General features: G+C 39.2%; 1 protein-coding gene and 1 long non-coding RNA gene across 2 annotated transcripts in view; both read left to right on the top strand.

Moving 5' to 3' along the window:
* LOC128249681 (uncharacterized) overlaps positions 1–6,936 on the top strand; it is a 24,541-nt gene extending 17,605 nt beyond the window's left edge. The window contains exon 2 of the long non-coding RNA XR_008265795.1: positions 6,393–6,936. This is a non-coding gene — a long non-coding RNA (uncharacterized LOC128249681). The remainder of the gene's footprint in view (positions 1–6,392) is intronic.
* Positions 1–8,082, top strand: part of LOC106874793 (ras-GEF domain-containing family member 1B) — a 171,474-nt gene that overhangs the window by 61,436 nt on the left and 101,956 nt on the right. The window lies entirely within an intron of this gene.

Below are 8,082 nucleotides of genomic sequence, written 5' to 3'. Positions count from 1 at the left end.
ATATATATATATATATATATATATATATATATACACACACACACATATATATGTAAGTACATGTAAGTATATAGGTGTGTGTATGTATATATATGTAACTTATGTATATAACATACACACACACATACGCTCATACAAATGCGTAGATAACGTATATGTATGCATAGATATGTGTGTGTGTGTGTATGTGTGTGTGTGTGTGTAATAAATATACTTGAATAACGTACAGAGACGCAGACATGCGCGCGCGCCTCGCTGTATAAACACCATTACAGCATGTTTGAGAAATCTACAAAGAACATTTTTTAATGTTCCAAATATTTATGAATCTTGAAATACGCTTTTCTTCGTGTATTTCATTTGATTTTTCATTGATGTGGTTGTCGCTGCTTCTTCTTCTTCTTCTTCTTCTTCTGACGACGACGACGACGACGACGACGACGATGATGATGATGATGAAGATGATGATGGCAGTAGTGGTGGCGGTGCTACCGTTATTGCTGTTATTGTTTTCGTTTGAGTTTTACATATATTTTATTAAACTTCATAGGCGCAGGCGTAACTGAGTGGTAAGAAGCTTGCTTTCCAAACACATGGTTCTAGGTTCAGTCCCACTGCGCGGCATTTGGGCAAGTGTCTTCTACTATAACTTCTGGTTGACCAAAGCCTTGTGAGTGGATTTGGTAGAGAGAAGCTGAAAGAAGCCTGTCGTGTGCGTGTGTGTATATATATATAATTTTTAAAAAAGTAGAAAAAAACACCAACGCGAGGACGTGATACATGCAAAGTATTAATAAGACGCTCAGGGAAGGAAAGAAAAGGTGTTTTATGTTTCGAGCAAAGCGTCTTCTTCAGAAACAGGAGACAGAGGAAAGTCCAAAAGAAAAGGAAGACGGAGAGAAAAATCACCTACAATCCATATGTTACGGTGTTGGTGTGTTTACGTTCCCATAATCCAGCGATTCGGCAAAAGAGATCGATAGAATAAGTACCAGGTTTTGAAAAACAAAATAATTACAAGAGTCGATTCATTCAACTGAAATTTCTTTAAAGGCAGTGCCCCAGCATGGCCGCAGTCTAATGACTGAACCAAGTGAAAGATAAACGGTATAAGATATCAGTTACTGCACTCTATCCTTCCCAGGGTCACTTGTCTTGGTGACCAGCTTAATCCATCCATCCGTTCAAAATGAAATGGCTGCCATAAGTGGGGAGACACATATGAAGATTGTAAACCTGGAGAAGAGTAAAAAAAGAAAAATACACGAACTACGAAGTTTCAATACTGATGCTGATCAGACTATGGAAGTGAGGTAGTGAGTTCGATTCCCGGACCGGTCTGTGTGTTGTGTTCTTGAGCAAGACACTTTATTTCACGTTGCTCCAGTTCACTCAGTTGTAGAAATGAGTTGCGACGTCACTGGTACCAAGCTGTATCGGCCCCTTTGCCTTTCCCTTGGATAACATCAGTGGCATGGAGAAGGGGTAGCTGGTATGCATGGGCGACTGCTGGTCTTCCATCAACAACCTTCCCCGAACTTGTGCCTCGGAGGGTAACTTTCTAGATGCAATCCCATGGTCATTCATAACCGAAGGGGGTCTTTAGCCTTTTTGATTCCGCTCCTGATGTATCACATCAACTTTGCCTTTCATCCCGTCGGACTCGATAAAATAGGCACCAGTCATATACTGGGGATCGACAATAATCGACTTACCCTCTTCCCTCAAAATTACTGACCTCGTGCCAGAATTAGAAAGAACTGTTATTGTTGTTGTTGCTACTGTTGCGGTTACATTCTTCCACTCCGTTCTCAACCACTCCTAACATTAGCTTTTCCTTCAACGTGTGTGTGTGTGTGTGTATCTCTGTACATGTATGTGTATATATATATGTGTGTGTCAGTGTATGGATGCAGGTACGTGTGTGTGTAAGACAGAGAGGAATTCCGCCAAATTTCAGGTAAGTAAAACAGGTTAACATATGGATGTCGGTGAGTGTACATATGTACATGTATATGCATGTTTGTGTGTGGACGCGTACGTGTGTGTGGGTGTGTGTGTGTGTGTGTGCACGCACGTATGCATGCGTTTGGAATTTACGTGTGAGTTTCGTGGTGCATATATGTGCATATGAGCATGTGACTACATTAGTATCTTCGTGTGTGTATGTTTATGTATGTATATATCAATGTATACATGCATAAATGTATGTGTGTATTTATGTGTGTGTGTGTGTGAGCATGTACGTATGCATGTGTGTATGTGTCTGTGTGATTATCTATGTGTATATGTGTGTGTGCATGTATGTATGTATGTATGTATATATGTGTGTGTATATATATTTGTATATATAAGTGTATGTACGTACGTACGTACGTATGTATGTGTGTGTACGTGTGTGTGTGTATGTGGCCATAAATCATGTTGTATATAAATGTATGTATGTGATTATGTATACCTGTGCAGGTGCGTGCAGGTGTGTGTAGGTAATCTCAAGGTAAACATAACACTAAACAATGATACCTTTTATCAACCATACGTTTGAACATAATACCTTTCTTTCTTTCAATGCCTCCATCCACCTCTCTCTCTCTCTCTCTCTCTCTCTCTCTCTCTCCAACCACCCCCACATACGCATTTAATTACACCCCCAGAGTTAATTGTCATGGAAAGCCGAAAGCCAACAGGATGCTCTTTCTTCACAAAGCGTCTTAATTTTATTCTTGTAAGGCACACTTTTGCTTTTCCTTCCTCGCATTTTCGTATATCCTTCGAAGTAATAACACCAATGACCTTTGACACACATTGATATCGATGACCAACTTCATGGTCAACACTGCAGCGTTTGTTGTAAACAATTAGTAAGTGGAATGTGAGATGTAGGATTGAAAACCAATCCATTTCCTATTGAGATTTTAACGTCTTAAGAAAAGAGAGTTCCATTTTTCATAGCACCCCGTATCTACAGCAGAACACTCTGTCTCGTCACTCATTAATCTAGTCCCTGCAGTCCACACTAAAAAAACTATACTTTCGTCATTCATTAATCAGTCCCTACAGTTCACTCTACTAAACACCACTTTCGTCACTCATTAATCGAGCACCTGCAGGTCACACTACAAAGCTCCAGTTTCCTCATTCTTTAATCTAATCACTGCAGTTCACACGACAAAACTTCATATCTATCATTCATTAATCTAGTCCCTGCACTCCACACTACAAAACTCCACTTACTTCATTCATTAATCTAGTACCTGCAGTCCACACTACAAAACTTCATCTTCCTCACTCATTAACCAAGAACCTACTGTTTGCACAACAACGTTCTACCTTCTTCACTCAAGAATAACACATAACTATATTCTCCATGAAAGTATGACGCCGAGTGGTGGTGGTGGTGGTCCTTGTCTGTCCTTGTTTGTCCCCTCTATGTTTAGCCCCTTGTGGGCAATAAAGAAATAAGAAACGTTAGCACGCCGGGCGAAATGCTTAGCGGTGTTTCGTCCGTCTTTACGTTTTGAGTTCAAATTCCGCCGAGGTCGGTTTTGTCTTTCATCCTTTCGGGGTCGATAAATTAAGTACCAGTTGCGTACTGGGGTCGATCTAATCGACTGGCCCCCTCCACCAGAATTTCGAGCCTCGTACCTAGAGCAGGAAAGAATATTTTCTCTCGTTAGAGTGTGGGGTGACATTGAAAGAAAGAAAGGTATTATGTTCTGCGAGCTGACAGAATCGTTAACACCCAGGGTAGCAAGAATGTTTAACGTCTTACGTACTGAGGTCAATTTTGCTTTTCATCCTTTGGGATTGATAAATATAGTTCCGGGTGATCACTGGGGCTTTCCGTTCTGAGTTCAAATTCCGCCGAGATCGACTTTGCGTTTCATCGTTTCGGAGTCAATAAATTAAGTACTAGTTGCACATTGGGTCAGTGTAATCGACTCACCCAATTCCCCCAGAACCATAGGCCTTGTGCTTATAGTAGAATGGATTATCAAGATTATTATGAAATTGGTAATTTCAAGAAAATATCTTTGGAGAGTTTAATGGCTTCCAAATGAGAAGATAGTTCCCGGAAATCCAATAGAAAATACGTCTTGTTTATTTGTTTATTTTTAACGAAAGGAGATAATACCTTTTACTGAATAAGATGGAAAATAACGAAGATAATCCCTTTTTTGTTGTTGTTTGGCATTTATGTCTTATTTATTTAGTTATTCTGCTTTGTTTTGTTTTAAGTTCTTGTCAGATATAAATATTAAACAAAAAAGAAAAAAACTGCTGATAAAAATGTCAATGGTTTCATTGGAAAAGAATGTTTTAAATGTCAATATATTCACCAAAGTTGAGTTAATGCGTCTTGGTTAGCGAATTGGAAATTAAAACAGTTGAACGGTAAAACGCTTAAAGGCAACAGTAACAATACTAAGAGAAAAAAATGGAAGCTTTTCACACGTACACGTACCTTCCATATGTTCGGAGCTTCCATATATTCAAATATTCATACCTTGCATGTCTTATACTTCTTTAAATAAATAGGCTGCGGTCATGCTGGGGCACCGCCTTGAAGAATTTTAGTTGAACGAATCGATCCCAGTGCTTTTTAAAGCGTGGTACTTATTCTATCGGTCTGTCTTGCCGAACCGCTATGTTACAGGGATAGTGTTACAGACCAACACCGGTTATCAAGCGGTAGTGGGGGACAAACACAAAGGCACACACACACACACACACACACACACACATATATATATATATATATATATATATATATATATATATATATATATATATACGATGGGCTTCTGTCAGTTTCCGTCTACCAAATCCACTCACAAAATTTTGGTCGGCCCGAGGCTATGCTAGAAGATACTTGCCCACGTATCGCACAGTGGGATTGAACCTGGAATCGTGTGGTTGGGAAGCAAACTTCTTACCACACAGCCACACTTGCGCCTATATATCAAAAATATTTCTTTAAAAAAATATCCGTATAAGCGCATGCGCAGCTGTGTGAGTAAGAAGTTTGCTTCTCAACCATGATACCTTGTGTTTAGCGCTATTGTGTGACACCTTGGGCAAGTACCTTCTAAAAGCCCCAGGTCGACCAAAGAATTGTGAGTGGATTTGGTGAACGGAAACTGAAAGAAGCCCGTCGTATATATGTATATTTGTGTGTGTGTGTGTGTGTGTGTAAATGTTTGCGTGTGGTGTCTATTTATGTCCGTGTTTGTCCCGTCACATTTCTTGATAACCTGTGTTACGTCCCCGTAACTTAGCGGTTGGGTAAAAGACTCCGATAGACTAAGTCACACACTTAAGAAAAAAATACTGTTGTCAATTAATTCGACTAAAACCCTTCAAGGCGGTGCCCCAGCATGGCTGCAGTCCAATGACTGAAACAAGTAAAATATACCTTCCATATATCTTCTCTACATTCATCAATATCAGAATGAGTCCTTTCTACCCTCTCGAGCACATTTGGTCAGCAATTTGACAAAATGGCTTCTGTTGGCTACAGTTTTCTCTGCATCTGGTCATGTGATATTGGCCTCTCTCATGTCAGTCACGAGTGTTCTGCGTCATATTGTTTTCTGTCTTCTTCTCTTTCATTTTCTCTCAAGTGGTATCCATTTCAAAGCTGTTTTAAAACAGCATTGTTCTGGTAGCTGGAGTATATGGCCTGCTAGCTTTATATTCATACCTTACATATAAAAAATATTCACGTCTTCCATACATTGCTATCTTCCATATCTTCATGCCTTCCATACATTCATACCTTCCATCTTTCATACCTTCCATATATACTGTCCTCCCATATATTCATATCACATTAATGTCGTCTTTGCCGTTCATCCTTCTGGGGTCGATAAATAAAGTCCAAGACTAGAGCAGTCTAGAATCGTGAAAGCGTATTCCTTGCGCTATTGTTCCAATCCCACTATGGTTAATTGACTTAATTCAGAGCCCGATTTAACACTATCGCCTGGCCTTTGGGCTACTTAAACGGAGTCCACTCTTTTGCAAGAATTCGAACCGGGCCTCTGATCTGAGAAACCCTAAATGCTTCCTTCCAAACAATCTTGGAATCCTTGTAAAGCATCATGGCAACTGCCTTTCCTCCTGAGAAAAAATGGCTCTTAAAATCCTTTTGTTATAATGTTTCAGTTCAAATGCACTGCCTTTGTTCCACAACGAAGAATTTAGTAAAATGATTTTGTTATCATTAAACTAGTTTTGCAATATAAATTAACGTGAAATTTTGACTGAAGGTTTTAATTTAGATCACTTTAAACCTTTTGTTACCATATTTCTGCCGAAATACACTGTCTTTGTTTAAATTAATTTGAAAATAATGAAGAATTAAGTAAAATAATTCTGTCTTAATTCAGATGGTGGTTGTAACATAAATACACAAGAAAGTTTGATGGAATGTTTTAACTGAAATCACTCCAAATCGGGAAGATTGTGCTATAGGACCAAAGGCAGTCTCGAGATGTGTACCAAAAGAACCCACATTTTTACACTGAGCTACAAAAATGGCTTCATGCTTCTTCAAAAAGAAATCCCTGTATTGTATTCATGTCGAGGAAAGAATGGCCGTAAGGGGATATAATTTCAAGATTAGGTTCGAAGAATATTAAAGGATGAGGAGTGGCAAAACACAATGAAAGGAAACATCTGAATGCGATCTTGAATAGAGATTTATCAGAAACAAAAACCTTCGCCTCTTACCCCGACCTCGTCCATACAATAATTTCCTTCCCGGCTGCTGGCTCCACTTAACAGACGACCTCAATCGCTGAATCACACATTGCTTTTTCCGCTTCTTTCATTGAACTTGCTAAAACCATTGTTCTCTGGTTTTTAAAACATCTGCTCAAACAATCGATAGATGTTTTAGGAATTAAAAGTGAAAATAAAAATTCCTATAATTTTTCTTATCTTTTCCGTTCATAATTAAATGGCAAATTTCAAGCCATCTTTCGAGTTTGCTTCTTTTAATGCTTTTCTTCTTTGCTTCTCTCTTTTTATCTTTTGCTTGTTTCAGTCATTGGACTGCGGCCATGCTAGGGTTTAAAGCCGAACAAATTGACTTCACTACTTATTTTTTTAAAGTCAGGTTACTTATTCTATCGGACGCCTTTGCCCAAACGCTAGTGGACAAGGATGTAAAGTAACCAACACCGGTTGTCAAGCAGTGTTAGAAGACAAACACACACACACACACACAAACATACACACATGCATACACACACATACATAGACATACAGGCACGCACATACAAACATACACACATACATACACGTATACATAAAATACATACATACATACAAGCCAAAACGAAGGTTAGCATGGCAATGATGCTAAAATTTGAAGGCGGCGAGCTGGTAGAAACGTTAGCAAGCCGGGCGAAATGCTTAGCGGTATTTCGTCTGTCTTTACGTTCTGAGTTCAAATTCCGCCGAGGTCGACTTTGCCTTTCATCCTTTCGGGGTCGATAAATTAAGTACCAGTTGCGTACTGGGTCGATCTAATCGACTGCCACCCTCCCCAAAAATTTCGTGTCTTGTGCCTCTAGACACAATGATGCTAACATTTGGCATAAAGTGTAAACTGTCTTCGACACTTGATCTTTAGGTCATGTCACGTTTCGAAGATTACAATCCAAGAACAGACGATAGCTTCTAAAATGCCAGTTAAACGAAAGAAATGGTGCGGCCCTTGAAGCCCTAAAAGAATGACCGAAAATGTGGATTATACCGCATTTATGTGGATTGTATTACAAGCGATCGACAACTTTTCTTCTTTTATTTGTTTCAGTCACCTGACTGCGGTCATGCTGGAGCAGCGTACTTAGTCGAGCAAATCAACCCTCAGGACTTATTCTGTCGGTCTCTTTTGCGGAACCGCTAGGTTATGGGGACGTAAACACCAACGTCGGTTGTCAAGCGATGTTGGGGGCGGGGGGACAAACACAGACACACAAACATATACACACACATGCATAAGTATATATACATATATATATATATGTATATATATATATATATATATCTATATATATATATATATATATA

The sequence above is a fragment of the Octopus bimaculoides genome, chromosome 17 (assembly GCF_001194135.2).
Source record: "Octopus bimaculoides isolate UCB-OBI-ISO-001 chromosome 17, ASM119413v2, whole genome shotgun sequence".
NCBI classification, from domain to species: domain Eukaryota; kingdom Metazoa; phylum Mollusca; class Cephalopoda; order Octopoda; family Octopodidae; genus Octopus; species Octopus bimaculoides.
This window is presented reverse-complemented; position numbering and strand designations above follow the sequence as displayed.